This window comes from Pteropus vampyrus, unplaced genomic scaffold, assembly GCF_000151845.1.
Source record: "Pteropus vampyrus isolate Shadow unplaced genomic scaffold, Pvam_2.0 Scaffold91, whole genome shotgun sequence".
NCBI classification, from domain to species: Eukaryota; Metazoa; Chordata; class Mammalia; order Chiroptera; family Pteropodidae; genus Pteropus; species Pteropus vampyrus.
This window is the reverse complement of record NW_011888872.1, coordinates 6,165,632-6,190,139: the sequence shown is the minus strand read 5'-3', so window position 1 is coordinate 6,190,139 and position 24,508 is coordinate 6,165,632. Positions and strand designations below refer to the sequence as shown.

The window sequence follows — 24,508 nt, the reverse complement described above, 5'->3', positions numbered from 1 at the left end:
TTATTTTTTTATTTTTACGCCTATAGCACCTGGTCTTCCTAGGTGGTCTCCCATCCAAATATTAACCAAGCCTGACTCTGCTTAGCTTCTGATATCAGATGGGATCAGGCTTATTTGGGGTAGCATTGCTGTAGACTGGTAGGTGGAAGTTTTAAAAAACAAAGGAACTTACTTATGAGGCATGTCTTGGGCAGCACAAGATGAGTAGATATCTGCATCTGCCAGAATATCAAAGTTTATACAGAGGCCCTAATGGGATTCAGTTATGTATACCATCCAGATGGTCTTGACAATACCTTACTGTCTCAAGGTTGCATCCTCCAAATGGCTTCAGCTGTGGAAAGAGTGAATGGAACACACATTCCAAGCACAGGGGAGGGGGTGAAGAGCCTCTGATTGCCCAAGTCCCACTCCTACAACAACCAGTGACCACATCCTCTCAATGACCTCCTCTAACAAGGAATAACATATCATCCAGATTATCTGTAAGTTGTGATAAAGTCTGGCATTAAATGTTTAAAAATGTAAACATGAAACATGTGAAAATACAATAGAAACAGACCTACCAGCAATCCAGATAATGGAGTTATTAGATATTGAAATTATTTAATATACTTATGAAAATAAATTGTAATATGGAGAATTTCACCAGAAATCTATGAAAAACCTTTTCCAAGAATGAAAGAAATATACATACAAGTCCAGAAAGTACAGAAAGTCCCAAACAAGATGAACAAGAAACTTTAAAGGGATTTCTTTAAGAAGAAGAAAAAAACCCCATAAATATGAATACTAAAATGGCAATAACTACCTGGCAACAATTACTTTAAATGTAAATGGATTAAATACTTCAAACAAAAGACAGGGTGGCTGAATGGAAGAAAACAAGACCCATTCATATGCTGCCCACAAGAGACTCACTTCAGATCAAAAGACACACACAGACTGAGTGAAAGTAAAGGGACAGAAAAAGATATTTCATGCAAATGAAAATGAAAAAAAGCCGAGATTGCAGTCCTTATATCAGACAAACTAGACTTTAAAACAAAGGCTATAATTAGAGACAAAAAAAGGATATTTCATAATGATAAAGGGATCAATCCAACAAGAGGACATAACCCTCGTAAGCATTTATGTACCCAACACAGGAGCACTTAAATATACAAAGCAAATATTGATGGACATAATGGGAGAGATCGACAGTTATGCATACAGTCAATGGGACTTTAATGCCACATCATCAATAGATAGGCCTCTCATACAGAAAATCAACAAGAAAACAGTGGCCTTTAATGACACGTTAGACTACATAGATTTAATTGATATCTTTAGAACATTGCACCCAAAGCAGCAGAATATACTTTCTTTTCAAGTGCACATGGACCCAGCATGATTTACAGTAGCCAAGATATGGAGGCAACGGAGGTTTCCATGGATGGATGATTAAATAAAAGAGATGTGATACACATATCCAACGGAATAAAAAGTCATAAAAAGGAATGAAATCTTACCATATACAACCACCTGGACATACCTTAAGGGTATTATGCTAAGTGAAATAAGTCAGGCAGAGTAAGAGAAATACCATACGATTCCACTTATATGTGGAATTTAAGAAAAAAATAAACAAACAAAACAGAAACAGACTCATAGATACAGAGAACAAACTGATGGCTGCCAGATGGGAGGGGGATTTGGAGAGCTGGGTAAAAAAGGTGAAGGGGGAAGTACAAATTGGTAATAACAAAAAAAGTTATGGGGGTATAAATCATAGCATAAAGAAAACAGTCAATAATATTGTAATAACTATGTATGGTGCCAGGTTGGTACTAGACTTATCAGGAAGATCACTTCATAAATTATATAAATGTCTAACCACTATGCTGTATACCTGAAACTAATATAAAATAATATTAAATGTCAACTTTAATTGAAAAATAAAGAATAAAATAATAATATTATTATTATAAAATAAAAAGCTGCATCAAAAAAAATTAAAACAGGATTTTGGTCAAGATGGCAGAGTAGGTAAACTCTGTGCTTGCCTCCTCCCACAACCACATCAAAATTACAACTACAGAACAGCCATCATTGGAAGTCACCTAAAGTCTAGCTGAACAAAAATCCTACATCTGGGAACACAAAGAAGAGGCTACCTCGAAACAGGTAGGAGGGACAGAGATGCAAAATGGGCTGTTCCCACACCCACATGTAGCAGCTGAGAATTGGGAGGGCTATCTCAACTGTAGAGGTCCCACCAGAAGAGCAAGGGGTCCCATCCCCACACTAGGCTCCCCAACCCAGAGCTCAAGTGCCAGGAAGAGAAGTCTCTACAACTTCTGGCTATGAAAACCAGTAGAGATTGTGGCCGAGACAGAGAGTGGCTGGAGTGGCAGACATTCCTTTTAAGGGGACTGCGAGAGACATACATGCTATTGGACTCACTTACTCTGAGCTCCACCTCTGAGGCAGCACCTTAAAAGATGCCAGGGACATACAGGGAGGAATTGAGTTGTCTGGCTTCAGGGCAAGGGCTGGAGGGGCAGCTTTCTCCCAGACAGAAGTGCTGGCAGAGGGCATTGTTCTTTTGTCAAGCACTTCCCTGCCCAGCTTGTGGACAAAGGCAGCCACCATATCTGAGTCTGCAACACTCATCACTCAACACTGGTGGTTCCCTGAGACCTCGACCCTCCCAACATGCGGGTCCACCCTGCCGCTTCCAATGGATTTTCTATACAAATGGCCTGTCTTAGTTCTTGCTGCAGATTTTCTAAAATCTCTCAAAGTTTCACAAAATGTAAATAAGCAGCATCTGGCCTCCACATGCCCCATACCTCTTGCTGAGCAGCCTCAAGTCCAGCACTAGCAGCAGCCAGCCTCAGCTTCCAGCTTGGCTTCTCAAGGCACATCTAAACCCAGTGTGGGTGGCACACATCTACGGATTGCTTGGTGGCTCATGCCAGGTGGCCCCTGGCAGGGCACAGGCTGTAGCTAAACTTCACCTGCAGCAGGGTGCCCCCTTCCCAGGAAGTTCCAGTATGCATACCCAGTGGCCAGCTTTGGTCTGAGCTGGAGCACCACCGGGGCCACATCAAGTAAAACACACCCAAATGGCAGACTGGGCAGGCATCAGAGCACTGTTAAAGCAAATCCTGCTCCACAGGGTCAGCCTCTACCCAATAGTTCCTCCGTTGTAATCACTGGCCAGTCCTCATAACTATTCAGCCTGAGAGTCAATCTCTCCCATTAACATGCAAATAGCAACCAAGACTCAACTACAACAAAAGAGCACACAGAACCTATACAAGGGACATACTTGGAGCACCTGGCCCAGGTGACCAGGGAAACTGAGCCAATGGGCCTCACGGTACACCTACTACATAAGGCCAGTCTACTAAGACCCAGAGATAGAGTACTCCTACCTAATACATAGAAACAAACACAAGTAGGCAGCCAAAATGGGGAGACAAAGAAACATGACTCAAATGAAAGAACAGAACAAAACTCCAGAAAAAGAACTATAGAAAATGGAGACAAGCAAACTACTAAATGCAGAGTTCAAAACACTTGTTCTAAAGATGCCAATGAATTTAGGGGAAGAGTAGATGAACTCAGAACTTTAGCAGAGAAATAAAATACATAATAATGGAGATAGAAAACATAAGAAAGAACCGGTCAGAAATGAAGAATACAATAACTGAAATGTAGAATATCTTAGTAGGAATCAACAGATTAGATAAAGCAGAGGAGCAAATCAGTGATTTAAATGATAAAGTGTCAGAAAACAACCAATCAGTATAGCAACAAGAAAAAAAAATTCAACAATTGAGGATAGTTTGAAGAGCCTTTGGGACAACACTAAGCATACCAACATTTGCCAGAAGGAGAAGAGAGAGAGCAAGGAATTCAAAACTTACACCAAGAAATACTGACTGAAAATTTCCCTAATCTGGCAATGGAAATAGACATACAAACCCAGGAAATGCAGAGTCCCAAACAAGATGAAGCTAAAGAGGCCCACACCAAGATACATCATAATTAAAATGCCAAAGGTTAAAGACAAAGAGTAAGTCTTAAAAGCAGCAAGAGAAAAGCAGTTAGTTACCTACAAGGGTGTTCCCATAAGACTGTCAGCTAATTTCTCAACAGAAACTTTGCAGGCCAGAAGGATTTGGCACAAAATATTCAAAGTGGTTAAAAGTAAGAGCCTACAACCAAGATTACTCTATCCAGCAAAGCAATTATTCAGAATCACAGGACAGATAAAGAGCTTCCCAGACAAGAAAAAGCTAAAGGAGTCATCATTACCAAGCCAGTAGTATGGGAAATGTTTGAGGGACTTTATTAAGAAGAATAAAAAAGAAAAAAAGATTAAAAATATGAATAATAAATGGCAATAACTACAAATCTAGCAATAATTGCTTTAAATGTAAGTGAATAGGGTAGAGGAATGGATAAGAAAACAAGACCTATACATATACTGCCTACAAGAATCCCACTTCAGGTCAAAAGATGCACACAAAGGGATGGAAAAAAGATGTTTCATGAAAATGGAAACAAACAAAAATAGCTGAGTCAGCAATATTTATTATACCAGACAAAATAGACCTTAAAACAAAGGCTATAACAAGAGACAAAGCGGGACCCAGTTAGCCCACTTCTGGGTATTTCTCCAAAGAAACCTGAAATACTACTTTGAAGGGACATTTGAATTCATTTGTTCATTGCAGCATTATTTACAAGAGTAAAGATATAGACGCTACCTGGGTGTCCATCGATGGATGAATGGATAAAGAAGTAGTACGCATATACAATGGAATAATACTCAGCCATAAAAAAGAATGAATTCTTGCCATCTGCAACAACATGGATAGACCTAAAGAGCATTGTGCGGAGTGGAGTAAGTCAGAGAAAGATAAATGCCATATGTTTCACCTATGTGGGAATCGAAAGAACAAAATTAACAAACAAGCAAAACAGAAACTCATAGATACAGAAAACATTTTGATGGTTGCCGAATGGGAGTGGGCTTGGGGATTGGGTATAAAAAGGGAAGGGATTAAGAAGTACAATTGGTAGTTACAAAATAATTATAGGGATGTAAAGTATAACATAAGGAATACAATAAATAATATTGCAATAACTATATACAGTGTCAGATGAGTACTAGACTTATCAGGGTAATCATTTTGTAAGGTATATAAATGTCTAATCACTATGTTGTACACCTGAAACTAATATAATATTGTAATTTAAAATTTTAATTTAAATTTTTTTTTAATTTTTAAGTTCCTTTAGGAAAAAAACTAAAAATAAAAATAAATAAAAATAAAACCTTCCACAAGAAAATTCTAGGCCCAGAGAACTTCATTGGTGAATTCTTCCAAATATTTAAAAAAGAAATTATGTTAACATTACACAATGTCTCCTACAGACTAGAAAAAGAGGGAACACTTCCCAAGTCCTTTCACATAGCCACCATGATCATGATAACAAAATCTGACAAGGATATTAAACGAAAACACATATGTCAATCTCTTTTATAAATATAGATGCAAAAATTCTAAGCAAATGGAACTTAGCAATATATGAAAAGGGTAGTTCATCACAATCAAATTGAGTTTATTCCAAAAACCTATGGTTGATTTAGTGTTTTAACATTAATTCAATTTAAATGTGGCTTTTACCGCATTCATAGAATAAAGGAAAAAACTCATGTCTTCATCTCAGTAAATAGAGACAGAAATATCTGATAAAATTCAACATGCATTCATAAAAAAATGAGTTCAGCAAAATTAGGAATAGAAAGGAGCTTGCTTAATTTAATGAAGGGTATATTTTTAAAACCTACAATATCACACTTAATGATGAAATATTGAAAGCTTTATCCCTAAGATCTGGAATGTAACAAGAATGTCAGTCATCACCACTTTGATTCAATCTTGATCTATCCAATGAAACAAAACAAGAAAAAAAATTATATAAGAAATTAAAAGGAAGGAAATAAAACTGTCAATATTCACAGATGACATAATAGAGAAATCTAAAGGAATATATATGATCTATTCAAATTAATAAGTAAGTCACTGATATAGGTTCAAAAACAAATTGTATTTTTATATAACAGCCAAAAATAAAAAAATAATTTGAAAATAATTTTAATGTGATATTTTTAAATAATGTTTATTAAAAAAAATGAATACCAAGAAATAAATCTAATGAAAGACATTCAGAACTCAATACAGAAAACAACAAAACATTACTGTGAGAAAATAAAGAAAACTTAGATGTACTTAAGAAAACCTAAGTATTGCAAGACTCAACATTGCAAAGATTCCAGTTTTCCTCTATATTGACCTGTAGATACCATGCAATCCCAATCAAGAGTCTTTACTGATTTTTTTTTTTTTAATGGAAATGACAAGGTGATTCTAAAATTGACATGAACATTCAAGGGGCTTGCAGTAGCCACAGCAATCTTGAAAACCTACAACACTGGCAACATGGTAGGGAAAAAGATGATCTTCATACTAAATGGTTTTTGAGTAAATGATATATCCATATTTTTTTAAATGAACCTTAATCTCTATCACGTACCATACACATACATATGCGCACACATATGTGTACACACACACACACACACACACACACACACACACACACACGAATTCCAGATAGATTAGATCCAAATGTGGAAGATAAAACAATAAAGTACCTAAATGACAGCATAAGAAAATATCTTCACAACCCTTTTTAAACAGAACACAAAAAGCACCATAGAGGAAAAAAATCATTAATGAAGACTACATTATTCTCTTTATCAAAAGACAACTTTAGAAGAGTGAAAGGTAAGATATTTGTAACATATAGTTGATAAAGGACTTATATTTCAAATATATAATAAACTGTAAATCAATAAGAAAAACCAACAACCAATTTTAAAGAATAGGCAAGTGACTTATAAAAGAGGACATCCAAATAACAGATAAACTTATGAAACACTATTCGACATCATAGGTAATTAGGAAAATCCACTTTAAAATCACAATGGAATGTCATTATATACCACCAGATCAGCTGTTTTTTGTTTGTCTGTTTCAAAACAGACTATACCAAGTGTTGATGGTGATATAGAATAATGAAAATGCTCCATCATTGCTGGGATAGCTGCAAATTTGTGCAGCCACTTTGAAAAACAGTTTATCACTGTCCACTAAATCTGAAGACAGGCATATCCTTTGACCCAGCATTTCCACTGCAAGTTATATAGCTAACAGAAATATGTGCCAGACTCTTAGAAGAAATATTCATGACACATTATTTGAAATAGCCAGAAACTGAAAACAGTAGCAATGTCCCTCAAGAGCAAAAAGGATAAATAAATTATGGTATATTCAGAATGAAAATGAATTAAGTACAGCTATCCATAACAATGTGTATAAATCTTAAAATATAATGTTGAAAGAAAGAATTCAGACACCAAGGGTACTTGCTGTGTGAATCCATTTATATAAATCTTACATAAAGACAGAATAAGTTACCTTTTTGGAAAGGGTAATGACTGGGAGAGAGCAAGAGAGAAGTGTAAGGGGTGGTAGTAATGTATTTATTTTACCTGAGTGATGGTAATATGAGTATGTGTATTTGGTAAAAATTCATCAAGCTAATATATGTATATATAAAATATACATACTTATATATGTGTGTGTCATACTTCATAAACAGTGTTTACTTTGGAAAATGCTGTGGGAAAGCAGATTAAATGTTTATTAAAGAATTTCTAGAGCTAACATTTCGTCGATTGGTTAGTTTCTGCCACAGTGGGCCTTCTTCAGGAGGAGGCAGAATCAGCAAGGTGACCCACTGACCTACTTTCCATCAGGGAACATATTGATGGAAACTCCCGGGTATGTCCTACCTGAGCAAAATCAATGGCCTCCTTTGCAAACAGCAGAGCAGGAATTTGTTGTCTTTCCAGCACTGGAAATGAAGTCCCACTGATTCATCTCCCTTTTCTCATCCGTCACCCCCACCACCCACACACCAATAATCGTGGCCGTTTATTTTATAGCTAAGACAAAGATGAAGTTGCTATATGTCCCTGAAAAAGACGAAGGTGACTTTTCCCTGTGGTGCTTGGAAATCAGCTTTTCTGACTGCCTATCCTACTCTGCAATACTTTGGGGGAGCAGTTTGGACTGAAGAAACAGCCATGGAAGTCATGGACATGGGGGTGGTAGCTGAAGGCATAGTTCTAAAGGCGTTCACAGTGAGAGTGAGTAGGAGGTGGGGAGGAGATGGCTGAGGCTAGATGCCTGGATAGATAGAAGCCAACATTTAAAGACTGCATAGACCTAGAGGTGCCTGAAAAAAAATTTAAAAGACTGCAAAGGGGCCAATAGACAGGTGAAAGGACACCATAAAATTATGAGATGGCTGTTCTAATAGGTCTACATGTTCTTTCCAAAAAGATTCTGATTCTCTATGAGTACAAAGGAACACGGAAGAATGGGAGAGAGAAGTGGGCCCTGGCTCCACATCTTGGCCTTCCAGCAACATGCTGAGAGGAGAGGTAAGCACGCTGTCTTTGATTCATTTCAGAAACAAAACGACATGTCCCCTCCTCCACAGCACAAATGCAAACTGTCCCTGAGCAGGTCCTTCCCATGGGTCTCCCTTTAGAAGCCCTAAGATACACAGTGCTCCATCGAATATGAGCAGCTCTCAGTGGACCCCTGGGAGTGATGCAGAAGAGTTAGAGGTGAGGAGCTAGTGACCCATTAGAACTAAATTAATACAAAACTATAAATATTCACTTGTCAAATAAATATGAAGTTTGATATAAACAATGGGCTCACAAACCCAGCAAGGTCCTCCCCAAGGAAGGTGAAGCGGGTGGCTCTTCTCTGCCTGGGCATTCAGGATACCTCTATTTCTATCTTGGACCTTTCTCTTCCTCCTGGTTTAACCTCAGAAAAGTCATAACCCTATGACAAAGGGTAAAAGAAATGAAATGAAATGAAGACATTTCCAGCATTTCAACCTCTGTATTTCTATTGTCAAATTTCTAAACTTACTCTATTGAACATACCTTTAAGCAAATGACTTGCCTTCCAAAAAGACACACAAGACTCTCCTATTAGAAGCATCTCTTTTGAACACCCCCTTTCCTCTTGACATTAGCATATTATGATCTCCAGCATTAACTGTCAGCTCTCATTCTCTCCATGGTCCAGCCTCTCCTTACCTGCTCACCAGTTTTCACTTCTCCCAAGCAAAGACCTCTGCTTGAGGTGACCTCTCTCTTTCCATGCCCATCTCCCCTACCCCCACCCACCTTTACTTCATCTTCTCCTCATGCCTCATCCCTTCCCTTTCCATTCAAATACTTCCACCTAAGTGAAGCTGTCACTGGCCTTCCTGACATTGATCTCCTTCTGGGACCTTGCAGCACTGCATCTGCAATACATAATTTGCACTCAAAGAGCATGTGTGGAGTGTTTTAAAATATGGCCAATTTGGTCCCAAGGTTATCTCCAGGAAAACCAGCAGGCTGTCTCCTACAAAGCCTCACAGGGTGACATTCTTTAGGTTAATATTTCCTGGACTTGCAGGCTCAGATACCACATGTGCCATCACACCATGAGTAGGTGGTTTCCCAGGAAGAACTTACATGGACAGGCTCCTAAAACCCACTCCCTTGGAGTCAGTACAGGAGAATTGGTTGTGAACTTAGACATTGAGGCTGGACGACTTGGATTCATACTCCAACTCTACTATCTGCTGGCTGTGCAACCTTGGGCCAAGTACTAAATCTCTCTGGGCTGTATTTGTTTGTTTGTAAAATGGAGATTTTAATAATACCATCCTTAAAAATTGTTATGATGATTAAATGAGTTAATACATGCAAAGTGCTCGAAACATAGTAAGTCCTCAATAAAGGTCAGCATATAAGTGTCCCGAGGAGGTTATATTTATAAAATCTGGCTAGCCTAGTTTCTTCTTGGTAAACATGGACCAAAACCAAGTAGACTTTGGGTTCAAATAAAGAGAAGCAGTAGAGCATGATGGTTAAGAACTTGGGCTTTTCATCCTGGCTCCAGCACTTATTAACCGTGTAACCTTGGGCAACTTCTTTAACTTTCCCTAAGCCTTAATTCTTGATCTACACAACAGGGATGATGATAACATCTTCATCATAGGGTTGTTGTTAAGATTAATTGAAAATGTCAACATGGACTTCACACTGCCTAGTGCACAGAAACCACGCAATATATACTAGTTCTTATCGTTAATATTTAACCCCAGCCGTATGTTCATTTCACTGTACTCAGCTGCCTCTTGAAACTAATCAGCCCCTTTTTCTCTCTTTTCCCTGTTTTACTTTTTTTAAGACCCAGATAGCATCTTCTGACATTCTAATCTTCATGCAAACACATAAAGAACTTTCATGGGGCCTAGATTACAATGGAGAAGACATGCTGGTCTACAGTTCAGAGGCACATGCCAAGGGAGAAGACCCACGTTTGAGTGTGACCCTGCCATATTATCTGTAAGGGCTGAGCTGGATATCTAACATCGCTCTGCCTCATTTCCCCATCTTCAGGAATCAACAGATAATCAATATGGAGATGATTTGGAAAGTTTAAAGTACTGTTTAATGTGAACCAGTAGCAGCAATAATAATAAAAAATTTTGTGTCCTAATTTGAGAAGGAGCACAGTGAAGAGAAACATTCCTTGAAGGAATGGACTCTGTAGAAATGGCAAACAGAATGGAATCCTCGCGTGGCAGGGATATTGAGGCACCTTACTTCCGGCAGCACAGAATTTAGTTGAGCAATGAAGCACAAAATGAAACCAGAATTGGCTCCTCCAGATATTACCTCTTATCCCTCATTACAACTGCCAGCTCCCCAACTAAGGAGCAAAGACTGAAACTCAAGTCTGGCAATTTTTATTTCTCATTTATCTGTAATGGGGTCCATTAGAGAGTCAGGGCTAGGTTTTCTCCCAGACCTGGAAAAACATTACATTTGCCAGTCATCTACAAGAGATGAACAACAAACATCAAGGAAGAAAACTGACTCTCAAAATAGATTCTTTCCCTAGAGTGCTAATAGAATACTCTCCACAGAGTCTCCAAAATTCTGAATATCTGTAATATCCTGTAGAGCCCTTACTTAGCAGAGATACCTCAGAAGGCCTCACAGCTCTGACAGCTATTCATATTAGATGATAGAGCTCCACTCAGCCTAAGAATATTCAGGTTGGCTGAAAACCAACATCCTACTACTGATCTGGTACAATTACTGTGAAAATGCAAAATGCTCCACGAAGGCTGTATGTTAAAGTTCACAGCCATTTGCAGCTTAATGTTAATGAGTATCGGATCTTCTTGTGGGCATGACTTACCTTTTCAAGGAGGTAAAATACACACTGAATCAAAAACCAGTGAACACCAGCCACTTTACAATTATAACTAGCTCAGGTCGCAAGCAGTGGCTACTGATTCCATTGATCGGAAAGGAGCTCTTGAGATTATGAGACCAGCTCACCGATGAGAATCCGCTGCTTTGTCTCTTAGAGGAATGACATAGCAGTTTTGAATGTGACCATCTGGACAGGAAGAAAAAGAATACATCAATTTATTTGAAAATCATACTTGGACAGAAAAATATCTTAAGAAATTTTGATGTTTCATCAAAATAAAAGAAATTAGAATCCTTCTGAATACTGAGTAAGAAAAAGAAAATTAGGAAAACCTAGAAACATCAGTTTATTTCCTTAATTGAGGCAGATAAATTGCTTTCTACAACTCAAAATTTGCAAGTGACAATGAAATATATTTTGAGGGACACAATATATTCTTTGAGAGGGGAAAACAAAACAAAAAGCCATTTAAAAAGCTGGGGTTTATCAAAGGCGAGGGCGACTGGAAAGGATCCCCAGATGCAGTACACACGGAGTTCCTCCAGAACAAGGTTCGACTTAGGGGTAGCAGCATCTGGCTGCCCCACATTCCTGCCTAGGCCTGGCAGCAGTTGCGGCATTAGAAAATGCCCTGGAGGGACTCCAAAGACAAAGCCTGAAGTTGTACCCACATGACAGGGGGTACTCTAGAAAACACAAATATGACACAAAGCTCCAAGAAGCCTTAAGGGAAACAATAGCTACTTAAGTCTATCACTACCTCCCTAAGGGGTATCAGCGGCTAACAAGGCATCTGAAATTATGCGTGGAGAAGACAAACAAGGTGTTTTTCTCAAGGCACTCCCATTCCAAGCAGGAAGTAAAATAAGTCCCCCTTCCTCATTATTGCAGATTGAGCCTTCAGAACCCATATTAGGGCTCTGCAATATGGGCAAAGGGCAAGTTGAATTCCACCTCAGGACAACTAGCAAAACAGTTATACACTGGTGGCCATTAAAATAAAGCTTCTTAGCTTGTAGAATGGAATTTTATGGACATTTTGTTTTCGAGGTCATAATTTGTGTCTCTGAATTATATTCTATGTTTGGCACCTGCTATCTTGGGTAGAAGTTCCCAAACCTGACCAATAACCAGAATCACAGTAGGAAGGGGGTATGGAGAGAGGGGGGTGCTTTAAAAAAGGGCCAAGAACTACTGAATCACCATCCGCAGGGTGGGACTTAAATACCACTATACTCATAACAATTCCATTCTTCATAGCCCCAAACTGAAAACAACCCATTATCTTATTTTCAACAAGATAATGGATAAATTGCCAAAAAGAAAATAACACACAGCAATAAAAAAGAACAAACCATTGATACAACATAGATGAATTAAAAAGCATCATACTGAGCAAAAAAAGTCAGACTCAAAACAGTACAAAGTGAGTCCATTCTTATAAAGTTCAAGTAAAGGCAAAACTAACCTATGGTGATAGAAATCAGAATAGTGATAATTTTTGTCTGTAAAGGGGTTTCAACTATAAAAGGATATATGAAAGTATTCTCTGGAGTGATGAATATATAAGTGTCTATGTATGCAAAAAAATAATAACTATATACATCACATTAGTGCATTTTCCTGTATATAAATTATGTTTTAAAATTTCTTTTTAAACATTTTAATAAGATAGGAACTATTTGTTCTTTAAAGATTTGTTAAATCTTTTCCTCTACATAAATATTTTGCTTTTAAAAAAAAATATTTAAGACACACACACAAACCTATTCTCATGTTATCATACTGAATACTGTGTTAGTCTTAAATAACTTACACCTTGATAAAATAAGCTACATATTTTGAAACCTGTTGAAGTCACTAAATTGTATTATTTGCCTTGCTTTCATAGTGTTAGAATTCTTAACAGGTATTTCATTATTTCTTATGAGGACTTGTAATAAAAACAAGCATCAGTGTAACCAAATGCAAACCAGTTCCACTCAGGAAAATCATAAACTCCCTTTTAACTTTATTGTGAATTATTGCATAGATGTCATGTTTTCAATTATTTTTAAGTTTTAGGAATTACTTATTCAAATGTTTTAATAATTTGGTTCTCTAAGGGTAATTTCGCTAATTGTAATTCCTTTAGTTTCCTAGAATTACTGCTAAAGTTATTATTGCTTAAAAATATTGAATGACCTGAAATTACAAGTTGGTTGTGCAACAAATTACCACAATGGTTTCATTTTATAAATATTAGCACAGTGCTGGTGTTTCTGCTGGTGTTCAACCTGCCTCTGCCTATCCACTGACTGCTTCTCTGTGTATTCCAGTTAGTGTCACCTCCTGTGTCTTCACTTGTCCCCTTCCCTCCTTACTTTTCTACCCCAACAAGGAGAACTCAGCTCAGCTCCCAAGAGCCACCCACATGTTTCTCAATGAACTGCCATCTGGATCGAATTTTCCTTCCCCTTCCTCTTTCTCTGCCACTCAATCCCATCAATGCTGTTTGATTACAACTTTTAGAGCTTTAACAAAATAATAGTGGGAGCAAAATATTTATTGTAAACTACAATATTTTGCTCCCACATACTGCTACCTGAGAAAGTCAACTGAAAATATGCATTTTCCATTTCTGAGTGGTCTATTCTGCATATGCTGTAATTTAGTTTCTGTCTGGCTTTCAACTCACACATGCAATTCCAAATGAAACTCCTGAACAGACAAATGAATGGTTTTATGTACTAAACTGGAAATAAAATAGCCTAGCAAATCTTCCAAAGCCCAATAGAGTCCCCAAATATATATAATTTGATCTCAGAGATGAGTATAGCCAAGTATTAAATAAGAAATTTAATTTTTTAAAAGTGTTAAAGAGAAAGCACTCTTAATTATGATGGTTCATGTCCACAGAACATGTAAGTATCTCCAGGTCTCCTCTTAAGTTCCTGAGACTCCTAGACTCACAAATCTGGAACTTAAACACAGCCGGAGCTTGTTTGTGCCTCTAGTTTTTTATTCCTGGATTTCCTTAATTCTCATGACTCTAAGAGAATGACTGACTGATCACATCTGCTCAAGGTGGGACTATGTGCCCTGTGTATGTAGTTCCTATCAGTCAAAGCACCAGAAGTAGAGTTTTCAGACACAACTTTCAAAAGCAAAATGTATAGTACAGTAGAGATACATGTAACTTGCGCAATTTTAGATATAAAAGTATTGTAGACAAAGAATAAAGAAAAAAATGTGTGTCCAACTGTCAGCCTATCAACTCTCAATGAATTAAAAGATTCTACTCACCTAAACCCCACTTTGGTCTAATGGCTGGTTACTTGAACTGATGTTTCCTGTTCTTATCAAAATAGCATCTGTCAATCCTGGCAAAAAGATGAATTGTGCCTGTGTGTCCTCCTGCATTACTAAAACTAATTATTAGGATCTTAAAAACCTTTTGATGGATTAAGAGTTCCTGGTGAGCACGTTAAACAAACCAAAGGCGAGGGCGACTGGAAAGGATCCCCAGATGCAGTACACACGGAGTTCCTCCAGAACAAGGTTCGACTTAGGGGTAGCAGCATCTGGCTGCCCCACACTCCTGCCTAGGCCTGGCAGCAGTTGCGGCATTAGAAAATGCCCTGGAAGGACTCCAAAGACAAAGCCTGAAGTTGTACCCACATGACAGGGGGTACTCTAGAAAACACAAATATGACACAAAGCTCCAAGAAGCCTTAAGAGAAACAATAGCTACTTAAGTCTATCACTACCTCCCTAAGGGGTATCAGCGGCTAACAAGGCATCTGAAATTATGCATGGAGAAGACAAACAAGGTGTTTTTCTCAAGGCACTCCCATTCCAAGCAGGAAGTAAAATAAGTCCCCCTTCCTCATTATTGCAGATTGAGCCTTCAGAACCCATATTAGGGCTCTGCAATATGGGCAAAGGGCAAGTTGAATTCCACCTCAGGACAACTAGCAAAACAGTTATACACTGGTGGCCATTAAAATAAAGCTTCTTAGCTTGTAGAATGGAATTTTATGGACATTTTGTTTTTGAGGTCATAATTTGTGTCTCTGAATTATATTCTATGTTTGGCATCTGCTATCTTGGGTAGAAGTTCCCAAACCTGACCAATAACCAGAATCACAGTAGGAAGGAGGTATGGAGAGTGCGGGGTGCTTTAAAAAAGGGCCAAGAACTACTGAATCACCATCCGCAGGGTGGGACTTAAATACCACTATACTCATAACAATTCCATTCTTCATAGCCCCAAACTGAAAACAACCCATTATCTTATTTTCAACAAGATAATGGATAAATTGCCAAAAAGAAAATAACACACAGCAATAAAAAAGAACAAACCATTGATACAACATAGATGAATTAAAAAGCATCATACTGAGCAAAAAAAGTCAGACTCAAAACAGTACAAAGTGAGTCCATTCTTATAAAGTTCAAGTAAAGGCAAAACTAACCTATGGTGATAGAAATCAGAATAGTGATAATTTTTGTCTGTAAAGGGGTTTCAACTATAAAAGGATATATGAAAGTATTCTCTGGAGTGATGAATATATAAGTGTCTATGTATGCAAAAAAATAATAACTATATACATCACATTAGTGCATTTTCCTGTATATAAATTATGTTTTAAAATTTCTTTTTAAACATTTTAATAAGATAGGAACTATTTGTTCTTTAAAGATTTGTTAAATCTTTTCCTCTACATAAATATTTTGCTTTTAAAAAAAAATATTTAAGACACACACACAAACCTATTCTCATGTTATCATACTGAATACTGTGTTAGTCTTAAATAACTTACACCTTGATAAAATAAGCTACATATTTTGAAACCTGTTGAAGTCACTAAATTGTATTATTTGCCTTGCTTTCATAGTGTTAGAATTCTTAACAGGTATTTCATTATTTCTTATGAGGACTTGTAATAAAAACAAGCATCAGTGTAACCAAATGCAAACCAGTTCCACTCAGGAAAATCATAAACTCCCTTTTAACTTTATTGTGAATTATTGCATAGATGTCATGTTTTCAATTATTTTTAAGTTTTAGGAATTACTTATTCAAATGTTTTAATAATTTGGTTCTCTAAGGGTAATTTCGCTAATTGTAATTCCTTTAGTTTCCTAGAATTACTGCTAAAGTTATTATTGCTTAAAAATATTGAATGACCTGAAATTACAAGTTGGTTGTGCAACAAATTACCACAATGGTTTCATTTTATAAATATTAGCACAGTGCTGGTGTTTCTGCTGGTGTTCAACCTGCCTCTGCCTATCCACTGACTGCTTCTCTGTGTATTCCAGTTAGTGTCACCTCCTGTGTCTTCACTTGTCCCCTTCCCTCCTTACTTTTCTACCCCAACAAGGAGAACTCAGCTCAGCTCCCAAGAGCCACCCACATGTTTCTCAATGAACTGCCATCTGGATCGAATTTTCCTTCCCCTTCCTCTTTCTCTGCCACTCAATCCCATCAATGCTGTTTGATTACAACTTTTAGAGCTTTAACAAAATAATAGTGGGAGCAAAATATTTATTGTAAACTACAATATTTTGCTCCCACATACTGCTACCTGAGAAAGTCAACTGAAAATATGCATTTTCCATTTCTGAGTGGTCTATTCTGCATATGCTGTAATTTAGTTTCTGTCTGGCTTTCAACTCACACATGCAATTCCAAATGAAACTCCTGAACAGACAAATGAATGGTTTTATGTACTAAACTGGAAATAAAATAGCCTAGCAAATCTTCCAAAGCCCAATAGAGTCCCCAAATATATATAATTTGATCTCAGAGATGAGTATAGCCAAGTATTAAATAAGAAATTTAATTTTTTAAAAGTGTTAAAGAGAAAGCACTCTTAATTATGATGGTTCATGTCCACAGAACATGTAAGTATCTCCAGGTCTCCTCTTAAGTTCCTGAGACTCCTAGACTCACAAATCTGGAACTTAAACACAGCCGGAGCTTGTTTGTGCCTCTAGTTCTTTATTCCTGGATTTCCTTAATTCTCATGACTCTAAGAGAATGACTGACTGATCCCATCTGCTCAAGGTGGGACTATGTGCCCTGTGTATGTAGTTCCTATCAGTCAAAGCACCAGAAGTAGAGTTTTCAGACACAACTTTCAAAAGCAAAATGTATAGTACAGTAGAGATACATGTAACTTGAGCAATTTTAGATATAAAAGTATTGTAGACAAAGAATAAAGAAAAAAAATGTGTGTCCAACTGTCAGCCTATCAACTCTCAATGAATTAAAAGATTCTACTCACCTAAACCCCACTTTGGTCTAATGGCTGGTTACTTGAACTGATGTTTCCTGTTCTTATCAAAATAGCATCTGTCAATCCTGGCAAAAAGATGAATTGTGCCTGTGTGTCCTCCTGCATTACTAAAACTAATTATTAGGATCTTAAAAACCTTTTGATGGATTAAGAGTTCCTGGTGAGCACGTTAAACAAACCATTAGGTTGAGAACAAAATTTTTCCACACTGCAATGATCTGCTAATGAGCTGACTGCTGCTACATTAATCAGGGACCAGAAAATCTGAACGATTTTTTATTCATTTTTTCCCTCTTTTCAAATTGAGATAGTTTACATATAATTAAATGTGTGGGCTTTAGGTGTATATTTGATGAGTTTTGACAAACGTACATATCCATGTTATCATAATGCTAGTCAAGATATAAAGCATCGCCACAGAAAGTTCCCTCATGCCCCTTCCAGCCAATTCCCCCACCACTGCCCAGAGGCAACCACTGTTCTAACTTCTGTTATCACAGATGAGCCCGTTCTAGTGCTTCGTGAAAATGGAATCATACAGTATGTACCATTTTACATCTGGTTCCTTTTATGCAACATAATGTTTTCAAGGCTCATCCATGTAGTGTGTACTTGTATTTTATTATTTTATTATGTGACCATACTACAGTTTTTTTCCCTACCCTCCTGCTAATGAACATTTGGGTTATTTCTAGTTTGAGCTTATAATGAATATTCAGAGCACAGACTATTCTTCTACCAATCTTCTGGGGAACATATGTTTCATTTCTCATAGGTAAATGCCTAGGAGACTTGCTGAATTGTACGGTAATCATAGAGTTTAACTTAAGAAGTTGCTGAGCCTTTTTTTTTTACATGAACACCTCCACTTCCTCCACTTTCTTCCACTGATACCCACAATCCAGCCCCCAAACACGGGCCCATTCTAAAGAAGATAATGCGTAATTTAAGATTTTATTTTTGTTGTTATTACTGTTTCTTTCTTTCTGCTCTGGCAGGTAACTTTGTCATTGGCAGGAGCAGTTTTAAGAACTCAATTCAAATCACTGAAAGAGTGTGAATGATCTTGCTTAGGGAAGGTAAGAAAAAGAATACTCAGAAGAAGAGTTAGCTGCCCAAACCAGGCCTTCAGTGGCTCTGCCATCAAGGAGATGTTATGCTCATTGCTGCAAGGGCATCAATTAGTCTCTGAGCTTATGCAACTGGAAACATTTTTTGTGTGATACCACTTGGTTCTCACAGTGAAAGCACTGCTAAAAAGGAGAGTATTATGCAAATTAATATTATTATTAGTTGCTTATTAACTAAAGTAATCTTGGACAAGCCTTTCCCTTTGCTTCTGCTTTGGAGACTTGGGTTCCCCAAATCCTCTTGGGTGGCGTTTAATGGCTGGCACCAGCATTAGGGAGAGGAAATCAGTTGTTCACGTTAAGACAGCTCCAGTTTTGGCATAATCAGCAGCCATGCTCTTCACAGGATTAAGAGTCATCCCTTTGATAATATGAAAAACAAAGACACAAAGGGCACTGCTTGAAAATAATGATTTACCACAGAACATATTTCGCTTGAGTCTAACTTTTTTTTTTTCCTAAGGAAAATGTGTGTGGGCTTATCTCTTGAAAATGCCAGCATGGCTGTGAACACTGGGGAAATTAAAAGACTGAATAGAATAAATTTCTTAGGAAAAATCAGTATGAGTATGCAGAGAGTTGCCTGGTTTATTTATTAAGTTGTGTGCTAGGACAGGATAACCTGCCTTGGACTTATCTATTACTTTGTGGCAATGGTTTTTAAATATAGAGGGTTTTTTTTTTTTATTTCATAAAGCCAAGTTCAAATGGAATCTAAAATTCAGTAATATTGGCAGCTTTGGCCAGAAAATCAGAGATATAAATACTGTCTCCACCACTATCCCTTGCTCAGAAAAAGGAAAGGCTTTGAAGAACATTCTGTAGCCTTCTGACATAACATTAATTATTCTTTCTTAGAAACAGAAGCCAGTAGAAAATCGATGAAGGTGTCTAAAGTAACGAATTCTCCTAATGAGGCTGCCATGGCAGTCAGTATATCCCCAGTCACCTCTGTGGCCAAAACCACTGTGGCCAAAAAGAACAAAGATAGAGACGGCTTTGTCACGTGAGGAAGAGATTCATAATCTGGAATCACATGTTACGAAAAGAGAGCAACAGACAGAATTGTGAATATCAGTGCAGCTGCCAGCCCAGTTCAAAGGCGTGAGTAGTCTCGTTTATTTGGTGGGGGAGTTATGGCTGGGTGCCTTGAAGTTGCATGCTGCGAGTTAACGGCAGCATTCTGAATGAATAATCCTTTTTGTTTTTGAACTGAAAAGTGGTCTATAGCTTTTAGTTCATCTTTAGACTATTTCTCAGAGGCTGAGTCAATCCTTTTATTCTTATTTTATTTGAGAAGGGGAAAATGACCAGGTATAGAAAAGCTATACAAATAATAAAGAAAAGTATTGGTCCTCAAGAATGCCTGGTTAAATTTAGTACTTTTAACCAAAATTATGAGTCCCCGCAACGAGTCTGTGAAATGCCCTATGATCATTCTTCAAAATGATATTAAATGTCATTTTGAAAACCAAAAAAGAAAAGTGGAACATTAAAAATAGGATGGATTTTGTTCTAATCTTGCCCCCACAGTTACTCTTGTATATACAACATAATATTACTATTTCCCCCCATGTAGCACTTGAAATGTGATTGTCCTTGAAAGCAAACCTTTTGTCTTTTGCCAATAACCCAGTTGGAGTAGATGTTTAATTAGAATATTGTCCTGAATGCCTAGGCCACTTGCTATTGGAAAGCACTTTCTAACTAAAGAAAAGTTTGTACTTTCCATTAAATAGAATGAATGGCCTATTATTTCAAAGCAGCATTTTTCTTCCACTGATATGAGTTGTATTTTTCTTTTAAAATCATAGTTCCAACCTAGCAAATTCTTACAGTAGTGTCATGATTGACAGACACAAGGAAACACAAGTATAATACAACTCATCCTATAAGCAAATGCAGTGTGAGGAGGGTGGATCTTAAAGCTCAGACAAAGGGGTTTGGCTCCTGTGATGACTATTTCAGCATAAGGCAGTTTTACCTAAAAGGCATAAGAGTGGCTCTTTAATGAGACTTGATGCCCTGAGCAGTGTCCTCACTCATCTTGGGTCCTGGTTTCTGTCAGTTCTCATTCATGGATTAGAAGTCTTGACTCTTCTGGGATGATCTTGTGTTTCTTGAAAGGAGTCCAGCTGGCCAGACTCCTGAATCCATATCTGATTCTTGGTTTCTATTATAGATAGGAAACAGAAGAATTGCTCCCCTTTGGCAGGTTCATTTGGTGAAAGATATCTGACAACTTGCTGCTCTTCCTTTTTTGAAATTCCAAAAAAAGCACACTGGCCTTGATCACACGAGTCCAATATTAGAAACAAAATGCCAAAGCTAAGAGTAGTTCGGAAATATCTGTTTTTAACTTGCTTTTAATTAAGTTCCATTCAAATTTAGAGAACCACATCAGTGTAGCTACAGTGGTCCAGGACTCTGACAATCTGATCTGACAAGACTCCATCCTATTTGGGGTAAACAATTTGTGCTGGGTTACCTGGGACTTTCTTAGATTTAACACTAACTAAAAGTCCCATGTCCCCAAAACTCCTGGGAAAACTGGTATGGTTGGTCACACTATTTTAACAGGCAACAGTCCAATCTCTTTCTGGAAGCTTTTTTAAAGATCTAACAAATCTTATTAAGAAGAATTTCCTTTTAGTATCTTTCCTAGGAGTTCATGCCGTACTTCTGACAGAGAAGAAAAGATATGTTCGTTTCCTAGCTCTGCCGTAACAAACTACCACACAGGAGTTTGGCTTAAAACAATAAAAATTTATTCTCTTGCCGTTCTAAAAAAAAAAAGAGGCCAGAAATTCAAAATCAAGGTGTCAGCAAGGTCATGCTCCCTGCAAAGCTCTAAGGAATAATCCTTTCTTGTCTCTTCTAGCTTCTGGTGGTGACTGGCAATCCTCGGTGTTCCTTGGTTTGTGGCAGCATAACTTTGTTTTCATCTCTCCCTTTGTTTTCACATGGCCCTTTTCCCTGTGTGCTTATGTCTCTCTGTGTCTCTTCTCTTCTCTTCTGATAAGGGTTTCAGTCATACTGAATTTAGGGTTCACCCTAATCCAATATAACGTTATTTTAACTAATCACATCTGCAAAGACCCCATTTCCAAGTATGATCGCACTCACGAACACCAGGGATTAGGACTTCAATATATCTTTTTGGAGAACACAATTCAACGCATAACAGCGGGTCACCCAATCTTCATGATTCCAGTGGTTCTCAATTCTGAACACCTATCAGAACCACTTGGGGGAATTTTTTTTTTTAAGGCCCACAATGCCCCTTCCATTCCACCCACTGAAATAAATTAAATTTGAATATCTGGGCAAAGGGTGGGCATCAGCATATTTTAAAGCTCCCCAGGTGATTGTCATATGCAGCCAGCATTCCTTCACAGCCTTGAGGAATGCTCTATATAGCTCAAGACAAGAACTACAAAAATGGCTTTAAGTATGGTCTGCTTTCTCTAAAATGTGTCCCCTCCAAGTCAAGACTAGTTTTAAGAGGTAACTCAAACTCTTACGGGTGCCCTCAGTAAATTTTGAACATACAGTAAAAATGTATATTTTAATAACACTGAGAAAACTTCCAATAATATATTTCACCCAAGAAAAAAAGTATCTGGCAATTCAATCTCTAAAGTCAACATTTTTAATGTAAAGTTAATCTAGATATATATTTACTGTTTTTACTGACCTAAAAGTTGTCTTAAACAAAAGATTTTGATATCGTTCATTTCAGAAATGTAATAAATACTTATAATAATAAACATTTCTAACCAGAGAAAACTGTGACCTTCCAAGATGAATGTCGACCAAGAACACAAAATTTTTCACAATAAATGATTTTGGGGGAGGGGAGGAGTCTTGGTTTTAGAGAGGTTATATTTTTTCGCCTGTATTTTTCATTGCTAGTGTCTTTCTCCCTGCTTAGACTTGAGTTAGGAAGACATTTCTTGCTATTTGCTATCTGATACACTCTCATTACCAGTTTTTTTTCTTTATTATTTTTATTTTCAAGACATAGCATTTTCTGAAGATGACGCATGCTGAGACGTCCGGTAGGGAGCCTACTGAGATCCTATTGAACACTAAATGAGTCAAGGGGACCAAATAAAAGTGAAGGGGGTGTTCATTTAAGCCAGTCAAAGAAACTCTCGTACACTCATCTTACTTCCCTTCTCTGGGCTCTGAACACCCACATGCCTGCAGTGCATCCATCACGGCACTTTCCTTTCCTGCCAGATCTATAAGGGGAAAGATTCACGTCTCTCTCCCAAGGTATCAACCTTCGTTGTTATTGATGCCTACAAGCCTGCAATTACTTGATGAAGCTAATGGGTAAAAGCACTTAAAGGACTCTGCTTTGTGGTTCTGTTGTTGTAAACCATGTAACACAAACCAGACCCAGCACAGCCTGACAAGCTTGCAGCCTATTATTATTTGGGGCATATTTAAATTATGGGTTTGATTAAATTCATAATTTAGCCATTGCACTTAGCACGCTTTTCTTTTCTTTTAAAACTAACCCCAAAAGAGACATTTATAAAATTCCTATCTCCGAGCTGTCAGATGAGAAAAATGTCAAGTGGCCTGGGTGGTCAGAGGGAGGGGTTGGAAGTGTACTTAGAACTGTAAACTTAAATACAAATAGAATATCACAGCTAACTGCCTTTTATTGCCCTGTCAATGGATATAGCATATGTATTCATCCTTGTCTTAACTCCTCTATTAATCCTGCCAGTTTGGGGGAAAGAGTAATGTAAAAAACAAGTCCCCATATCATCCCTCCTCCCTTCCTTAGTCCTGCTTGATCAGATTAGCCCTTAACAAAGAATGAAGCTATTGCATTAACTTTTAACGTTTTAACTCAGAGTAAGGATGCCACTTCAGATGTCCTCCTTTGGAAATGAGTAGTATCATCCTGAGAAGTCAACAACACATAACTACTTCTAACACAGGTTAGCTACGTTTTAAACCATTCAAACTGTGCACCACCGTAAGTGATAATTAGTGTCACACTTAAGAATATTTTATTGCAACAAATATGAAGATATCTTGCAAGAAAATTAAATCTAACATAGATGTGGTGTACAGTGAATTTGTTTATTCATCTAGTCAAATAGTTGTTACTGAGCACTGAACCAGAGCCAAACACTAAGCTGAGTCCTAAGAACACAAAGACACAGCATTGATAATGAGCTGGGAAGATGGGCATGCAACCAACAGTTACAAGAGACACTGGCAAATTCTCTAAGATGACTATGTACTTTGCTCGAAAAAAAAAAAAAAGACCCAAAGAAATGAGACACTATATTCCTGCCTGGTTGGAAGGCGGTAAGAAGGTTGTGAAAGAGTTGAAATAGGAGATGACTTTGGTATGGATTTTTAAGAATAAATTATTTACAGAATTAACCAATCAGGGAAGGACATTCCAAGCAACAACTTGTCTCCAGGCAAAAGTAGAAAGCGTAGTGCTGAGTATCTGTGGCGTGTCTGAAGAGAAGTAGGAAACGAGGCAAGAGGCAGTACAGATAGAATCATGAAGAAGTTTATGTGTCAAGCTAAGTGGCTTGAGCTTCATCTTCTGAGCCAAAAGTTGCAATCTGGTGGCTCCCAGACATTTGAAATTGATCTGCACAGTGGCTAGTTTTTT

The 24,508-nt window shown here is 37.5% G+C and overlaps 1 long non-coding RNA gene and 1 pseudogene across 1 annotated transcript in view; both read right to left on the bottom strand.

Annotated features, from left to right (window-relative positions):
- The window catches only part of LOC111742305, a 99,139-nt gene that overhangs the window by 71,798 nt on the left and 2,833 nt on the right, over positions 1-24,508 (bottom strand). The gene's annotated exons all lie outside the window — the stretch shown is intronic.
- On the bottom strand, positions 18-136 carry LOC111742359 (annotated as a pseudogene).